The sequence below is a fragment of the Halichoerus grypus genome, chromosome 12 (genome assembly GCF_964656455.1).
Source record: "Halichoerus grypus chromosome 12, mHalGry1.hap1.1, whole genome shotgun sequence".
In the NCBI taxonomy this organism is placed as follows: Eukaryota; Metazoa; Chordata; class Mammalia; order Carnivora; family Phocidae; genus Halichoerus; species Halichoerus grypus.
Genome location: NC_135723.1, coordinates 73,998,468 through 74,017,236, shown reverse-complemented (window position 1 = coordinate 74,017,236; position 18,769 = coordinate 73,998,468). Strand labels below are relative to the sequence as shown.

Sequence of the window (18,769 nt, the reverse complement as noted above, 5' to 3'; positions counted from 1 at the left end):
CAGCAAAGGCCAATAAGCCTGGACCCTGGTCCAGGAGATGAGATAAGATCAGAGAGGACAAAGAATCAGTCCATATAGGGCCTTGTAGGTCACTGTCAGACTTGGGCTTTTACTGGAGTGAAATGAGGAGCTGTTGGAGGGTGTTGAGCATGGGAGTGAATATATTTGAATGGAATCACCTTGACTGTGTGTGGAAGAAGACTGGTGGTGGCAGGGGAATGGGATAGGGTAAGAATGGAGAAGTGAGATCGGTTAGGAGGTTGCTGCAGTAGTCCAGGTGAGTGATGGCGGTGGTTTGGGCTAGAAAAGATGGTGTGCGAAGAGGTAGTTGAATTCTGGTTATATTTGAGACAGAGCTATGAGGATTTGCTAATGGATTTGGAGATGAGGTGTGTGAGAAAAAAGCAGTCATGAATACTCCAAATATTTTGGCTTTCGTAACAGAGAAAATGATTTTGCCAGTTACTGACATAGAGAAGCTGGTAGGTAGAGCAAGTTTGGCAGGAATGTATGATGATCAGGGCAGGTAGTTCTGTTCATGTTTGAGATACTTTTTAGGCATCCAATTGGAGATTTTGAGTATGCAGTTATCCAACTGAGTCCTTGATTTAAGGAGAAAGGTCTGCACTAGAAATTTAAATTGGGAAGTTGTCTGCACATTGATGGTATGAAAAGCCATGAAATAGGATGAGACCACCAAGGAAAGAAGAACGCAGAGGAGGCCTGTGTGCCAGGGCACACCAAAGCTGGGAAGAAGAAGGCAAATGAGACAAACAGTCAGATGTCCTTCTGACACCTCATTTACTCCCATGAAAACTTGTTCTACCACTCCATATCCTATCTCAATGCCTAATATTTCTCACTTTTCCAGGGCATCATTCTTGACTCCTACCTATAGGTGTTTTAAATATGTCCATCTGCTTCCATTCCCACTGCCACCCATAGTTGAGGGCAGTGTCACTTCTTGCCTGGATTAGGACAACACCTTCCTACCTGGTATTCCGACTCCATTCTTGCTCCTGATCATCCATTCCCCAATGTACCAAAGATATCTTTCTAAAATGACAATGTGATTATGTCACTTTGCTCTTTAAAAATAGTTCAACTCCTTAGCACAGCTTAAAAGCCATGCATGATTTGGCCTCTGCCTAACTCTCCAGCCTTGCCTCTTGCCATTGCCCCCCTAGAAATCTAGGCTCTAGCTACCCTGCCCTTCTTCAGGTTGCTGAAGCAAGCTATGTGCTCTCCTGTTCTGGGTCTCAGCACACGTGGGTCCCTTTATGGAATACTCTTGTCCTCACCTTCACCTGGTTAACTTATTCTCTCCTCAAGTCTTAACATAGGTGACACTTCTTTCAGGAAGCCTTCTATGATACCTCTCTCACCCTCTAGGAATGGATTAGAAACTGTTCCACATGCTCACATATCAAACCTGCCTTCTCTTTAATTAGACTTTATTATGTTGTGTTGTAATTTACTTATCTGTATCTCCCACTAGACTGAAAGATCCATTTTTAGCCCTTAGCATAGTGCCATTACATAGCACTTGGCAAGGATTTGTTGAAGAATGGGTAATGAAATGAATTAATAAAGAATGACCCTGAACAAAGACTCTGGCAGTATGGATATGATAGGGAAAAAAGACTAGCTTAGAAAGATATTAAAGAGAAAAAAATTACGTGACAATGATCCAACATGGATTTTGATCATAGGGGAAGACTAAGAAGTCAGGTATGTCTAAAAAATGTCTACCTTGGGTGTCATAAACAAAGGTAAGGTAAACAGGTAGAGAAAAGTTTTGGGGGAAAAAAAATAGTTCCGTTAATAACTCTGAGGTATCTGTTGGTCATTCAAGTGGAAGTGTCCATAAGATAGTTAACAACATGGGCATGGTGCTCTAGAGCAGAGGGAGTTAGAGCAGTTGTGAACCACTGGCCCATCAGCGTAGTTGAAGTCATGGAGGTAAGTGAGATCACCTATGTGCATGTTCAGTATGTAGAAAGAAGGAATTTAAACTTTAGTTGTAAAGTTCAAATCTAAACTTTAAATGTAAAAAGGAAAGTCTGGTATTTCAGAAGCAAGAAATTTCAAAAAGAAGGAGCAATATGTATGGTGTCAAATCTCACAGAGGGGTCAAGTGGGATAAAAACAAAATTGTCCATCAGATTTGGCAATGAGGAAGTTGCTGGTTATTAGAGTGAAGGCATCTTCTTGGTAGTTGGGAACAGACTGCTTGAGCGTAATGAATTAAAGAATGAATGAGAGTAGAGACAATGAGTAAGAAATTATTTTCAAGAATTCTAAATTTATTTAAAGGGTAAGGCAGAAGCAGGAGTGAATACTTAAGGTAATTGTATCAGAATATCTGCATATGTGCTTTTTTGCTTGAAGCAGCATTGAGTAAGGACTGAATGAAAAAAAGTGAGGGAGATTTTAAAAGATGGGAGGGATTGGTAGGGAGGGAAAAATGGAGCAAGGTGCTCCAAGATGTCGGGGAAGAATGGAATCAAGACCATAGGCTGAAGAGACTATTTTATCATTTGAGACAAAAAGGAGGGAGGTAAAAACAGGTGACATGGAAACTATCTGGGCTTCTGTTTATTCTCTAAACTATAAAGGGAGATATTATATGGAGAATAAAGGAAGTCAAAGAGATTTCAATAGCTTAAGAAAATGGTGAAAGTTTGGAATCATTGTGGGAATGAGGAAAATGAGAAATGACCAAAACAAAAGTTTGCTTGAGGTGATACTCATCCTAATACACAATGCTGATTCCAATGGAGTGTCCAAGCAGTCAGCAAGGTAGATTTGGGAATTAAATGGTTCTATAATCATGACCTTGGTAGTGAATTCCTTGTAATGTTTATATAACTCATCAGATCTATGGGCCTTTATTAAAGGGCAATGCCAACATTTGATTATTTTTATTTCAAAACAAATTTTATTGAAATCTGCAAGGAATAATTTCAGGGAAAAGAAAAACATACTGAAATAGTTACTCTGCTCTCTTTTCTTTCTTTTTTTTTTTTTTAAAGATTTTTTATTTATTTATTTGACAGAGAGAGAGAGAGACAGCGAGAGAGGGAACACAAGCAGGGGGAGTGGGAAAGGGAGAAGCAGGCTTCCCGCCGAGCCAGGAGCCCGATGTGGGACTCGATCCCGGGACTCCAGGATCATGACCTGAGCCGAAGGCAGTTGCTTAACCAACTGAACCACCCAGGCGCCCCCAACTCTGCTCTCTTTTCAATAAAACCAACAATCTGAAGATGTTAAAGAAACGAATCAGATATAATGATCATCTAACTCTGAAAATTAAAACCCACTTAGGAATTATAAGGGAGGCTTGATCCTAAATACCAGTCTAGTTATTCATTCAGAATCTTTAATAACATTTGGAAAGTAATTAATCAACTTATGACATAGACTCAAGGGCTGTCACCTTTCATTGCTGTTAATGAAACTGTCTGGGGTTTTATTTGCACTCTTCTGGTGATTTAAAGAAAAATCTTTTTTGTAAGTTCTTTGAAGAGCAGAAGTATGTTTAAAATCATTGATTTCTGATGTATAGATTTCAATAAACAATCCAAGTATGTGTTAGTAAAACTGAAATAAAATTTAGAAGTATCTTAATTTTGACATGACAGAAAGTGAATTTCTGAAAAATCTAAAATGTGTATTCATTTCTGTTAGTCACACACTTTTTTTCGGTCAACAAACTTTACTTCGGCTGCTTCTTTATATAATTCAATAGAACTTAAAATATATACTGTACTATTTTATACTTAATAAAAAAACCCAGCTAGGGTATTAATATTTTAAGCCCAAAGGTTTGTGCAGGCCCTAAATGATTCTATTTGCTTGCTGTCTTTATCTTAACTAGACAGTGGTCAGACCATGAGCAAACCTTGGACACTGCAGCAGGAGCTGAAGGGATTCTGCCTGAATGTGAGGCCACAGTCAGGTAACAGCTGCCCATCTAAGACTCTCAGAGGAACAAAAAGACAGAAAGTGAAGACAGAGCCTGATAGAAGCTTTCCTCAAGTTTAGACCACTGTCTGAGTTTGTGTTTAGAACATAAATGTAATTACTACACATACTCCAGCATGAACTCTGTATAATCAAAGCCCAAAGAAATAATCTCAAGAAAATACCTGAAAGAATATATATATATATATATATATAGCCACAGCAGATGGTATTCCAATAGAGAATAGTTATGGATATAGTTTTCAGGGCTGTAACTTTTGATCCCAACAGTAATTGATGCATTATAATGAGCTGATGTACTAGAAATTTCTCGTTAAGAACATGGTGTAAAAAATCTGTAGGGGTGCCTGGGTGGCTCAGATGGTTAAGCATCTGCCTTTGGCTCAGGTCATGATCCCCAGGTCCTGGGATTGAGCCCCATGTTGAGCCCCATGTCGGGCCCCCAGCTCAGTGGGGAGTCTGCTCCTCCCTCTCCTCTGCCTCTCCCCCTGCTTGTACTCTCTCAAATGAATAAATAAAATCTTTTAAAAAAATTTGTAAGTTTTCTTGGTTTTTCTTTTAATACTATGAATTCTTCTAAGAATATAGAATTTCATTTGTAGTGTTTGCGAGTAGGTAATAGAATGCTTAGAGTATGTCTTGAACACTCAGAATAAAAGTTCCCTCTGCTTCCTGCTACATAATGCTGCTATTCTTACTGGTATCTGAGGGTAGAATAGACTAAGAGGCCTGATCTAGGACTGGGCAGATGATAGCCTTGCTTCTCCCAGAATCAAACCACGTGGCAAAGTAAGTTCAGACTTTGTTTACCTATCACATGCTCCACCATTTTCCAGTGAGTGTCCCTTGATTCCCCGCTCAGTTTTGACCAGCCTTTTTCCTATTTGGAAGGCAGCAGCCTGATTCCTAATTGTGATACTCTCTTCATTACTTGCAATGCACCCAAGCCCATGACCCTTCCACGTATCCACCCACCTCTCCCCTCCTGTAACCTCACTGATCTAACACCCCATTAAAACTTCTAAGTCTTCTCCTTCGTTATCTATTTTCTCTATTTGTGGCATGAGAGTTATCACAAAAACCTTCTTAAATTGAACTACAGATTTTCAAATGTATAAATACAAAGGCATTTGGCTGCTTATTTATCAGATTATGAGAACTTTTAATTAGAGCTTTAAAAATCATCTAAATTTGAATATGCACATATTGATATATGATTATTACTGACGGTTTGATCAACTATCGACAAAGAAATTAAGCATGTCAAAACTATATAAATAAGTTATTTCTTATACAGTGCTATCGTAATTAAATTTCAAAACAAGTTTAATGATGGTATATGTATTTAGTAGACCCTCAGGCTCACCTCAAAGAACCTCTATTTAAAGACCATAATAACACGATTTTCCTTTTTCTCCCCACCAAGATATAAGAAATCACCAAATTCTGTCACCCTAACGTCATATAGAAACAACACCTTTTTGATCAGGAAAGGTTTTCTGAGGACAAAATGTGGGGAGTAGTTAGAAATACACAACAAGGGGCACCTGGGTGGCTCAGTCGTTAAGCGTCTGCCTTCGGCTCAGGTCATGATCCTAGGGTCCTGGGATCGAGCCCCACATCGGGCTCCCTACTCTGCGGGAAGCCTGCTTCTCCCTCTGCCCCTCCCCCTGCTTGTGTTCCTTCTCTCATTGTCTCTCTCTCTCCCTCTCTGTCAAAATAAATAAATAAAATCTTTAAAAAAAAAGAAATACACAACAAGATATCAAGAAAGATCTCAATGCCCATGTTTCATTACAATGCCTTCTTCTAAATACTTTCTTTCTTTTAGAGAGAAGGAGTTGCTGTCTCCATAGACGTCAGTACTTTAATCATGTGCATTTCAATGGAACTTAAAGCTACATATTTGTGCTGAGTCCATATGGGAAGTCTAGTCACCAGAAAATACACACTCATAAACAGGAAGTCTAACTACAGTAAGAAGGTGTTTTTCTCCACACAATAGAGTTCAAAGATGTGTCACCTATGTAATCTGGAGCAAAACCCAATGCCCCCATTATTGTTGAGTATCCCTCTCTTCCCTCCTACATTATGGCAACTTATGATTATAGCATTACGTTTTCTAAGCCTGTTTGAACTTGCTTGTAGATACAAACGACCTGCCCTTTTCTGTGCATAGCTTTCAATCAGTAAGCATGTCAAGGTGGGAGGAAGAATGGCAGGAACAGTAAGAGGGAAAAAAATCAATTTTCAGAAGGCATATGGTAACAACTGAATATTTAATCTAATTAGCCTAGAAATGCCTTCCTATTTTCAGCACTCTTTGCAAGGCAGTTCTTTCATGGTACAGAATGAATTTCAATAAATGTCATATATTTAGTTTGATGGCTTATTTTTAAAATTTGTCAAACCAGGTCACTGACTCAGAATATATTCATTCTGAGACATGACAGATGGATACTGCTATTGAATAGAAAGACTGACATTAGCTGGAAGGTTCTGGGCAGAAGAAAAAGTCATTTAACATTCAACAAACATTTACTGAGTACCTACTGTGTGTTAGGATAAAATGATAAATATTTGGACTTTATCTTTTTTTTATAATAGAAAAAGGAGTGGTGCCAAAATAATTTCCTTGGGGTTAGTAAGGATTACAACTAAATACTACTTGGTCTTTAAAAGTACTTACATTTTTCACATTGCATCAGAAAACTGCATTAGCACTCATTCAAATATTCATTCTGTTATGGTTGTGAGATTTTAGACCTAATTCAGATTTTTGAAGATGCTGTTTACTGACCCTTAGCAAAAACCAACTTCCTATTCTGGAACAAAAAGGCCTTACATGGCTTCAAAGATTTCTTCGACATCAAAGAGCTTAGAGAGACATACAGTTTATGGATAATGATTCAGGATTTAGTGAATCAAAAACACATGGATTAAATTTCCTTTAAAAGACCCCTAGGTTTAAATTTTAAGAGCTAAAATGTTGGTCTAAACACACATTGGTCTCAAGAAAAGCCAAAACTTATTTTTAAAGATAGTTTGAATTGTCTTGTGGACCCAAAACGTGGCTGGATTTTCCTTTCTCACATGATTAGACTTCAAAGGAGACAACCTGCCTTCTGTTAAACAAATTTACCCCACTTCTTTCTTTGCCTTGTGAAGACTACATTACAGCGGACCCTTCAACAACATGGTTGGAACGGCATGGATCCACCTATACAGTACAGTACTGTAAATGCATTTTCTCTTCCTTATGATTTTCTTAACATTTTTTCACTTTACTGTAAGAATACAGTCTATAATACATGTAACATAATATGTGTTAACTGCCTGTTTGTTATTGGTAAGATTTCCAGTCAATAGTAGGCTACTAGTAGTTAAGTTTTGGGGGAGTCAAAAGTTATATGCAGATTTTTGACTGGGCAGGGGGTCAGTGCCCCTAGACCCCATGTTGTTCAAGGGTCAACTGTATTTCAAAGGTCTCCAGCTTTGAATGTTCTTCTTGATATTTTCAATAAAATATTAAAATTCAAAACATCCCATGATCTTATGGAACAATGGCAGTACTTTTCAGTTCCTTCAAGTCAATTCTTTTTTCTTACATACAACTTCAAAACTGGACTGAGATTTTAGATCCAACTATCGGGGAACATGGGATCACTTCAAAACAGGAAAAAACCACTGATATTAATATGTGCACTGTTTCATGGTATATTATCATATTTGCATTTAAAATAGTAGGAAGAAATACAGTACATAATCTTCCATTCTAACACAATGGCCTTCCAGAAGGCCACTAGCCTGGGCATTTCACTGAGTTTTTAGGATTAAAGGAAACAAGTTAGTGCACAACCTGTGAGCTTTCATTCCTTTGGAAAAATATTTTGCCATACTGATCTGATGGCTTCTAAAGGGCACTTGAAACCAATGCTGTACACGTTTTGAATTTCAATGGTACATAAATAACAACTAGTGAAGTTCAGGCAGATCTAAAACAAACAAAACAAAACAAAACAAAAGCACCAGTATTCCAAAGAGGGAGTTTATCCTGAATGAGAACTTGGAAATGAAATCTATGCGTAAAGTTACGATGAATTGAGGTTTCAGAAAGTGACTGTTTCATGTTAAGAATGAAAAAAGTAGGGCACCCGGGTGGCTCAGTTGGTTAAGCGACTGCCTTCGGCTCAGGTCATGATCCTGGAGTCCTGGGATCGAGTCCCGCATCGGGCTCCCTGCTCAGCGGGAGTCTGCTTCTCCCTCTGACCCTCCCCCCTCTCATGGTCTCTCTCTCTCATTCTCTCTCAAATAAATAAATAAATAAAATCTAAAAAAAAAAGAAAAAAGTAGATTACCCTTTAGTTCACAAATATACATAGCTGATAGAAAGTATATTGGTTGATGAATTTAGAAAAACAAGTATGTCCCAATGGGTGATGAATTATATAATATCTTTTTTTTTTTTTTAATTGCTAAGCTAATTTTCTAGAGGGAGGAAAAATCTGAGAACTCTAGAAGATAAAATACATGGCAGAAGTGGCTCTGGGACTCTTTGGCCATGCATGCTGCTGAATTTAACAACACCTGAAGGTGACACAGGGGACCAATTGGCAGGTATAGTCATGGCTAAGGATTGCAAACAGGACCACCAGAAGCCAAATCTGGCACACAGATTTTTGTCTCTCCATCCTGCACAGTTTTAAAGATGCTGAGTCAACATTTTAAAGCAGAGAGGTTTCTAGCTTCTGAAAATTTGATAGACACTACCACAGGGGCCCATGCCACATACTGTGCTTCATGGCAACTCTGATGATGCCAAATGCTGGCTGCCTCCCGTTAGGTGGGCCTTTTTCTTTTTTAATTTTATTTTATTATGTTATGTTAGTCACCATACATCATTAGTTTTTGATGTAGCGATCCATGATTCATTGTTTTCGTATAACACCCGGTGCTCCATGCAGTATGTGCCCTCCTTAATACCCATCACCGGGCTAACCCATCCCCCCACCTCCCTCCCCTCCAAAACTCTCAGTTTGTTTCTTGGAGTCCATATTCTCTCATGGTTTGTCTCCCCCTCCGATTTTCCCACCTTCATATTTCCCTTCCTTCTCCTAATGTCCTCCGTGCTATTCCTTATGTTCCACAAATAAGTGAAACCATATGATAATTGACTTTCTCTGCTTGACTTATTTCACTTAGTATAATCTCCTCCAGTCCCAACCATGTTGATGTGAAAGTTGGGTATTCATCCTTTCTGATGGCTGAGTAATATTCCATTGTATATATGGACCACATCTTTATCCATTCATCTGTTGAAGGGCATCTCGGCTCTTTCCACAGTTTGGCTATTGCAGACATTGCTGCTATGAACATTTGGGTGTATATGGCCCTTCTCTTCACTACATCTGTGTCTTTGGGGTAAATACCCAGTAGCGCAATTGCTAGGTAGCTCTATTTTTAATTTTTTGAGGCACCTCCACACTGTTTTCCAAAGTGGCTATACCAACTTGCATTCCCACCAACAGTGTAAGAGGGTTCAGGTGGGGCTTTTTCTAAGCAGGCTATTGGTCCTTAGTGAGATGGTTGGTTTCATTCATTTAGGTTACCTGTTGCAAACCTTTTTTTTCCTTTTTTCTTTTTTTTTTTCTTAATAATCTCTGTGGTCCATGCAGGGCTCAAACTCACAACCCTGAGATTGAGTTGCATGTTCTACTGACTGAGCCAGCCAGGTGCCCCCTCTTGGGCTTTCCCCCCTCCCCCCCCCCCCCCCCGCCGTTTGCAAATCTTGATACAGGACATAGGCAGGGCATAAAGGGGCAGAAGAAAAGAGGAAGAAAATCCAACAGAGTGGTTTGACATTGGAAAGGGAAAAGAAAGGAGAGAGAGAAGAAATAAAGAAGTGCACAGCAAACACAGGCTGCATATATAGACAGCAACTGTCTCCTTTGCTGTCTCCAGATTCTTACTATGGAAGGAATCGGAGACAAAGGCTATGGGTATTACTCTCAACAAATCCTTTTGGGCCAGGCTCACAGTGTAGAAAATAAGAAGGAAAACTGAATGGAGCAATAACCTTGATCAAGGATGGCATGCAGACATGGGACCAGGTGAATGCAGGAAAATACCATGGTTTTGCTTCTTCCATATACCATAAACCAAGGGATGTGGGCCACTCCTTCATTGTCACCTTTGAGACTGCAGTAAACTATGGCAGGCACTGTCCAGGAACTTCCCATAAAAAATCAGGGACTCCCAAGTAGAGCTGTGCAGGCTGTGCACTGCACAATTCCAGAGACAACAAAGTAAGAATGGCTCTCCCGAGGGTGCAAAGTAGAAGTCCTGCTCCAGATATCCACACAGCTCATTCTCTTATGTCCTTCAGGTTCTAGTTCAAAGGCCACTTTAAAAGTGAAGCCTTCTCTGACTCTACTACTGAATTTTTCAATTACCACTCCACCCTCTCTTATCCTTGAAGGTCCTCACTTTGCTTCCTTGCAGCTCTTACCACCACTCACAAACACACCTTTTTATTTATGTATTTTATTTATTGTTTGCCCTCCTCAATATAGAACAGAGCATCATAATGTTAGAGATCTTAGTCTGTTTTATTCTCTACTGCTTTGCCAGAGTCTAGAATTATGGCTGGTAGGTGCTCAATAAATTTAGCTGAATGACTCCTGAATGACTAAATCCTCAGTCATATTCTTAAGAGTATAGGAACCTGGCTTTCTCTAGAACTTGTGATTCTCTGACCACATTTCATAACTGCCCTGATCATATTCATAAAAATACTTTGTTGTATTAGAGGAAATATATTTTCTTTTTAAAAAAAAAGATCTTTATTCATTTTATTTGAGAGAGAGAGGGAGAGTGCGCGTGAGCACAAGTTGGGGGAGAAGCAGAGGGAAAGGGAGAAGCAGACTCCCCGTTGAGCAGGGAGCCTGACGTGGGGCTTGATCCCAGGACTCCAGGATCATGACCTGAACTGAAGGTAGATGCTTAACCGACTGAGACACCCAGGTGCCCCAGAAGAAATATATTTTCTTTTCTTTTTTTTTTTTTAAAGATTTTATTTATTCATTTGAGACACAGAGGTACAGAGAGCGAGCGAGTGAGCATGAGCTGGGGGAGAGACAGAGGGAGAGGGAGAAGTAGGCTCCTGCTGAGCCAGTAGACCGATGTGGAGCTCAATCCCAGGACCCTGGGATCATGACTTGAGCCGAAGGCAGACGCTCAACCATCTGAGCCACCCAGGCACCTCAGAAGAAATACATTTTCAAATTCTATGGATCATTATATAATTTATATGATCCATAGGCTCTTTTTTTTTTTTTAAAGATTTTATTTTTAAGTAATCTCTATACCCAATGTGGGCCTGGAACTTACAAACCCAAGATCAAAAGTCACATGCTCTACCGACGAAGCCTGCCGAGAGCCTCTATATGGCCCACTGGCTCTTAACATGTATTCTATGGGCCCTGTAGCTATACAACTTATTACAGAAATTAAAAACAATATGCATAACCTGCATAAATGTAGTTGGGCAAATTTACACAATCATAGAAGAAATATGTATACCTGGATATGCAATTAGTCAACTTTTTTTTTTCCACTGAGCTCACACCTCCTGCTACAAATGCCACACATGTGATTTTTCTCTCAATTACATTTTACAGCTTATAAAAACACTTTCTTCATTTTGTCTCTTGAAAAACAAAGGATCTGTAGTAAGATTTTACTGGATGTTTTTATTGAAGCAAATCCCAAGGGGAATATACTAAACTGTTAAACACAGCTGAAGAGATATCTGAGAATGGGCTTTCTGATAGTAGGATAGATTACAAAATTACTCACAGCTCTTAATCTGATAACAGGAGCAGAATGCCTCACACATTTGAATGAAGGCTTTTTCTGGTATGCTTTACTACAAAAAGAGAAAGAACAAAAAAGAGAACTGGAGAAACAGAAGGTGAGAAAAACTCTAGAGACTAGAAATGTTACAATCATCATTATCACTAATCTAAGGATCCCAAACTATGCTTCAGCAGAAAATGCTTCAAATAGTTAACCTTTATTGATGGCTGGGCAGAGGTGCTGTCCAGATGGCATGGAGGCTAGGCTCAAACACAGTTCCTTACCTATAGGCAGGAAAGGTTATAATATTGATATCAGCCTTGTCTATTTTGTAAGGTTGTTGTAGTATCAGAAAGAGGATATGCTCAGAAACAGCTTGAAAATTTTAAGAGGTCTTTAAGTTCCAATCTTTAGATTTAAAAAAAAATTTCTATTATTTAAATGGGATGATTTCTAATGTTGTCCTTTTCATGTTATGTCCCCTTAATAATTATGGATCTTGGTTCTATTTTATATGTGTTATTTATCTGAATATCTAGATTGTAAACCCTTCAAGGGCAGAGATTTCATTTCTCCCTTTTTAAAAAATATTTCTCTAGTACCAAACACATATGATGCTCAACATACAGTTCTTAGCTATTTTTGGTGAGGCAAATGTGAGCCTGGCAGCAACTCAGTGCCAGTTAAGAAAAGAGAATCAAAGTGATCCTGAATTGACATTAGTATATTTATCATTCATTACTAAGAGGTTACTATTTCTTTTGCACTGAGCAAAGCCCATGATAAAACTGCCCTGAGGGCTCATGTCAAAGACACCAGTTTCAACATACACCAGTGAGGTAAAGGAGGTTAATTTCCTGGTACTTGAGTTTCTTGATATTTTCTTCCCTTAAGGCAGCACAGTTAGGAAATTTGGTATCCCATTAACAAGCACAGCAGCCCGAGGAAAATATTAGGGATGATGGGGAAAAGAAAGCATAGCTGGCTCTGGTGAGCCTAATGACAGTGAAGAAGAAACCATGAAATTAGAGTGGAAAAATGGGGGCACAGAAGAGTTTGGAAGCAACTCTGACCCAACCAAGGGGAAGGGATGAAGAGGAAGGGGCAGAAAGATGGGAAGTGCTCTGAATGTGTACGTGTATGGAGCCCTTTACTTTTCATGGGTGTGTCACCATAGGCACTGGTGTAGTTACCTAGAGAAAGTTGTGTGTCTTGAAAGGAATAGCCCTTTTGAGTTATCCACTTTATTCTGAGATGACCACATTTGAGAAAAAGTTTATTTGAGGCTATTATATAGATTTGTAAAAGGAAAATTAGACTGTTATTTTGAATTTTTTTTTTAACCAACAACTAAGAAAATTGACTTGAAATGTATTTCTTAGTTTAACTCACCTTAAGACAAATTTTTAAAATGTTGAGATTACAGTGGGACATATGCTTGTACAGTCTTAAGGAATTTATAAGATAAGTGTATTTCTCCTGCTTAGAAAAGTGTCATTTTCTTTTTATTGTAGTTTTAAAAGTCACAAAAATATTATCAGCTCTCATATTGACCTGCTGTGGTTAATCTTGTATATCTTTATCATTCAGATAAACCTCACCCATTAATTCTGAAGGCATGGAGTGCACATCTAATGTTAACCCTTACTGTGATGTATTAAGAACAAAGCAATCTTTGAAAACGTAGTACTCAGCAGATCATCTTCTATATGCTATAAAGTCCATCATGTTAAAATCAAAATATATTTAGGTTAATAATTATAGGCTTATGCACAGTCAAGTTTGAAACCTGAACAGGTTTTCTAAAACAACAGCATATTTTCTAGGCACTCACACACATTTTTGGTACTACAAAAATTTCTTAGGGGTAATGTGTTACTGGTATTATTCAGCTGTTCAAAAAGAATGAACATTGACTACATCACAGACTTGCAGTGTATGATTGGAACCACAGCACCTCACTTCTGTTCTATTATGGAAGTTTACATGCGAAAACAAAGCCCAATAAGCTTAGAAATAGAAAGGAAAGCTATGTACATGTAAATAATCTAAGCACCACTTAACAGTTTACATAAAAACACAATTTATGTCCCAGTAGCACAGAGAAACATGATGTACAACATTTTCAGATCATCTTCATGCAGAAAAAATGCATTAGTCAGCTATAATAGTTTAGCTATAAAGGAAAATGTTTTTCTGGATCCATTTGCATGGCAATGTCCATGTGTCTGGCTGATGAAAACGACAGAAAAAACCACCCAACTCTACAAAATGTGAACAGTGTTCTTAAAATTCAGGAGAGGGTCCATATAGTCTATATTCTCTCTAATGTCAGTTTTTACAACCTCTCATATTCATTGACCATCTTAACTTGGCGATTATAGTATCCTGATTATTTTGCCTAAGAGAGTTGACAATATTTCATTCCGCCCCAGAGCTCCTCTGAACGTAAAACTGTGATAAGGTAAAATATACTGGGCAACTATTCATGCATGAGCCACTGGAAATCTCTCCAAAGGCCAAATTAGTAAATGGCTCTTTTAAAACATAAAAGGTATGAAATGGCAAACCATACTTTAGAGTAAATCCTGTATTGGCAATAGTCGGTGAAAATACTTTCATTGGTGCTTAAATTATTGGGTCAATACTAGTACTAGCTAGACTGCCCGACCTCTGGTTATAATCTAGTTCACCTAATAAGATAGATGTCCTCCACGCAGCCCCAGCAAAGAGATAAGGTAAGATTGAAAATGATGGATCACAAGCCCTGTGTATTTGCCAGAAATGTAGAATTCAGACCTTCACAAAAACACCTGCCCCTTGGAAAGATCCTCACGTATTACAGATAAAGCAGGGCTGGGAACAAGGAAACCCACTCGGCTCGAATCTTGCCTGCCGCATCACCCTGGGATAGGGTGACCAAATCCCTTTTCTAAGGGCTGAGTCAGATCACAGTCTTGAAACTTGCCCGGCCATAACAGTCATACATCACCCCTTACTCCAACGCCCCTCTCTCTCCTGAGTCATACAGGTGGCCGTCAGAAGCAAACCCCTACAACGAAAAGCCCTACTGTAGTTTACACCTCTCCCCGGCCACATCCCTTCAGTTTCTGAAGCCCTTAACTCGCCCACCCTCCCTGGTCTTGCCCTCTGGAACAGCTCTCAGGTCTCTCAGGGGAACAAAGAGCAGAACGCTGGGGCCGAAGGGTGGGGTGCGGGGTCCGAAGCGAGCTGTAGCTTTACCTTGCGGTGTCCGAGAACCGCGGAGAAGTCAGTCACGCAGAGACCACCCGCGTGCTCCGCGCCTCGCCGCCGCAAGTCAGCTGTCGCCCCGCATCTGGCTTGCGCCCTCCGCTGGGTTCAGCATCTGGTCACAAAGCGCTCGGGGAGCTCCGGGCGGCGAAAGCGTCCGGGTCACCTGCGGCGGGGCCGAGCCGAGTGCTGGGTCCGTCAGCCAGCCGCGCTCCCTCCGCCCCTTCTCACCCGCGCCCTACCCGGCGGGTGACTCAGCCGGGCATCGGCGCGCGCGGCCCGTGGCCGCCCCGGGCGCGTCCAGGCGGGAAGCACGGCCGGGCGACCCGACCGAGGCGCTCGCCCGCCTGCCCGCCCCAGCACGTGTCCGTCTGTCTCGCGCGGGGTCGTCAGCCTCGCCCGCCGGTCCTAGGACCGCTGAGGTGGGGACTGGCACCACCCAAAGGGGGAAATCGGCCCCCGCCCTTCCTGCCGCCCGCGCGCCGCGCCAGTCCCCGCGGGGGTCGCGTTTCCTCCCGCCCCTCCCCTGCCCCGGCCAAGGTGAAACTTTCTAGGTGGAGAAGTTTTCTCGTCCTGTCTGCGCGCTCTCAACTCCCCCAGCCCGGGCAGTTTGAAGTGAGCACAGCTGGGGATAAGCGAGTCCGAGTCTCCCCCTCCTGGCGCTCGCGCGGCGAGCGTCAACAGGCGCCAGAACGCCAGGGGCGCCCACTCCGCGCACACTCCGCGCACACTCCGCGCACCCCCGCGCGCCGCCGGCGGGAAAAGCGCGACGCCCAGTTCCCAGTCTCTCCCACGGCTCCGTTAGCCGCTGGGCACCGAGCGGGCTAGAGAGTTGGACACCACAGAGACAAGGAATTCATTGTCAGAGACGGAGGTAGGAGTGGATGGAGAATTGTCCCAATGATTTCATTATGCAACGATTATCCCCTACTATAACTCAGATTTCTGGAAGGAAGAACAACACAGGAGGTTAGCCCTGAGGAAACTTCAGCTTCTTTCACCTTTTTTTTTTTTTTATAGCAGGAAACAGGCTGATTAAATAACTAGGCAAACAGCAATGAACAAGCAAAACAGAACAAAAGTTTAATTCTTGAATGTTGAAATCCTATGATTAAAAATAAAAGGTTGTGGGAGCCTAGTGAATTGTATTGGGATTGTGTTAGGATAACTTTTTTATACTTCGCCATGTCTATCAAAATTGACATTAACTTTCGAGAGAAAATGAACCCTCAAAGGTGACAGAATCTAAGGAACAGCGTTGCCTGTTAGGTCTTAGCATTCTCCTTTCTGACTTGCATAAGGGCTTGTCAGACCATGGTATCTGTTATTGAGTCATGGGACAAAACAACATTTACTGTGCAGGTTCAGGAATTATTTACTACAGAATGAAAAATAGAAAAGTATAATAAGAATAGTTGTCCTTTTCCTGAGAGCTTACTATGTGTCAGGCACTTTCTCAGGGACTACACAGAGCAATTTCAATCCTCAAAAGTGATTACCTCATGATTCCCCAATTTTATGGGAAAGGAACTTTCCTATTACATAATACTAGAGCTCTGCATTGAACTATTTTGCAGATGAGGAACCTGAGTGCCTAAGAGTTCCTAAGAGGATCACACAGCTGGTTGGTAAAAGAGGTGAGGTTAGAACCCAGCTCTCAAATCCCAGTCAGGTGTTCTTCATACCATGCCAAAAGGCCGAAGCCTAGCAAGGCTAAATAAACAACGCAGCCCTGCTGAAAGTTTCCTGATATCACATGGCATAATTTAACAATGGCTATGGTTATTGGTTATCTAACCGTATTGGTTACATGGTTATTAAATGCTGATTTATAGGTTGAACCGCACTGGTCCTATTTATGGACAGATCAGTTATAGATTTGGGGTTCAGTACCAACTTCCAATTAAAGGTGCATAAACTAATGAATTCACACACACACTCACATTCACACATACAATTAACCATAGTTGTCCAGAGGAATGACTAGAGTGCTGTTTCTGTTTCCTGGTTTCCATAGCAATATGTTAACTGGATATTTAGATTGCATTATATAGTTGCCTTAACAGGTTTTCTGAGTTTGTGTGCCATGATAAAAACATAAAAGAAAAAAAACTTACAATTAAAGTAGTAGAAAGACCCAGTAAGCCAGTACAACTGGAAAGTAGATTATAAATCCAAATAATGTATTATGTATTTTCAGCACTGAAGTTTCTAGTTTCTAGTTTCTGACAAATTTCAATCCAATTTTGAAACTGTATTAAAAATTGTCATTTTGATTTATTAACCATGAGTAAAGAGATAACGTTTTATAAAAATAACGTAACTAGGAATAGCATAATAAAAGTATCTGAGTGTGTGAATATCAAATAATGAGTTTTTACATACTATACAGATAGGTTTGATCAGGGAAAGGGTGAGACATCATTTCACATATTTGGAAATGGATAGAGGCAGACACTTTAAAAAGGCAATAGGAGTTCTACAGTTTAGTTTTGGTTTTGTGGCCAACTTTAATTGTTACTGTTTAACTTGCCTTGGGTCATGGCATGGTTGACACACTGTATGATGAAGTTCTTTTGGTATTTTCCTAACCAAACCAAACTCCTGTGGCCCAGACTGTTGGCTGGCTAAGCCAGCACCTGTTGTCAACCAAATATTCCTTTGCCTGCCTCCACTCTTGGGGCTAGAGAAGAGAAATACTTGCTTTCCCAGACTCCTTTGCAGCCAAACATGGCCCTGTGATGTCATTCTGGCAACAAAGTTAAGCTAAAGTCTGTTGGGGACTTCTGGGAAAGAGTTTAGTTTCCTGATTAAAGAGATCTAAGCTGGTACCACACCTTCCTACTTCCTGCTTTCTTGATTTCATATATAATGCCCAGCAGAGAGTTAGCCATCTTGTGACCATGAGGAGAGAAGTTGGATCTGACGTTGCTGAGCTACAGCACCAATGCCAGTAGACCCCTGCTTCCAGATGTCTTATTTTGTGGAAAAATACTTGTTCCAGACACTGTTAGCCAGGATTTCTGTTACCTGCAGCCCAAAGCATTCAAAACTGATATACCCCTCAAATGGGGAGCAAGACATCTCCAAGACTGAGTTTAGAATAGTGGTTAAGAGTGTGCTTTTAGGGGGTGCCTGGCTGGCTCAGTTGGTAGAGCATGTGACTCTTGATCTCGGAGTCATGAGTTCGAGTGGAGCCTACTTAATAGGAAAGAAAGAAAAAAAAGTGTGGATTTTAGAACCAGACAGCTGGGATTTCAATCCTGGGTCTGCTGCTTGCTAGCTGTGTAACTATGGGCTGGTGGCTTAAACTGTGCCTTATCTGCAAAATGAGGATAATAATAGGGTTACTGTGAGGATGAAATGAGGAGCTATAAGTAAAGTACATGGAACAGTGTCTGGTGAAATATAAGTGCTCAAAAGGCATGAGCTATTCTTACCACATATTTGTGGATAACACAGTACTAAGCTGTAAGCAGAACCCCATCCCTTAACCCTGAGATAGGCCTAATGGTAACCATGGTCAAGACAGAGGAAGGGGGTGGTGTCCTGCTCTAAATATGTCACATCCTTTCTGCTCTCCCTTTAAATGTTAAAATTTGGATCTTAAAAGGTACTTTTTAAGTTTATTCACTGGTATTATATTTGAAACAAAAATGAAAGCGATCTTTGT

General features: G+C 40.5%; 1 protein-coding gene and 1 long non-coding RNA gene across 2 annotated transcripts in view; one reads left to right on the top strand and one right to left on the bottom strand.

Moving 5' to 3' along the window:
* Positions 1-15,701, bottom strand: part of MET (MET proto-oncogene, receptor tyrosine kinase) — a 114,990-nt gene extending 99,289 nt beyond the window's left edge. Inside the window, exon 1 of the mRNA XM_036103937.2 lies at positions 15,088-15,701. The gene's annotated coding sequence lies outside the window, so the exon portion shown is untranslated. The remainder of the gene's footprint in view (positions 1-15,087) is intronic.
* A 144-nt stretch (positions 15,702-15,845) lies between these two features.
* Positions 15,846-18,769, top strand: part of LOC118543168 (uncharacterized) — a 336,665-nt gene continuing 333,741 nt past the window's right edge. The window contains exon 1 of the long non-coding RNA XR_004920950.2: positions 15,846-15,970. This is a non-coding gene — a long non-coding RNA (uncharacterized LOC118543168). The remainder of the gene's footprint in view (positions 15,971-18,769) is intronic.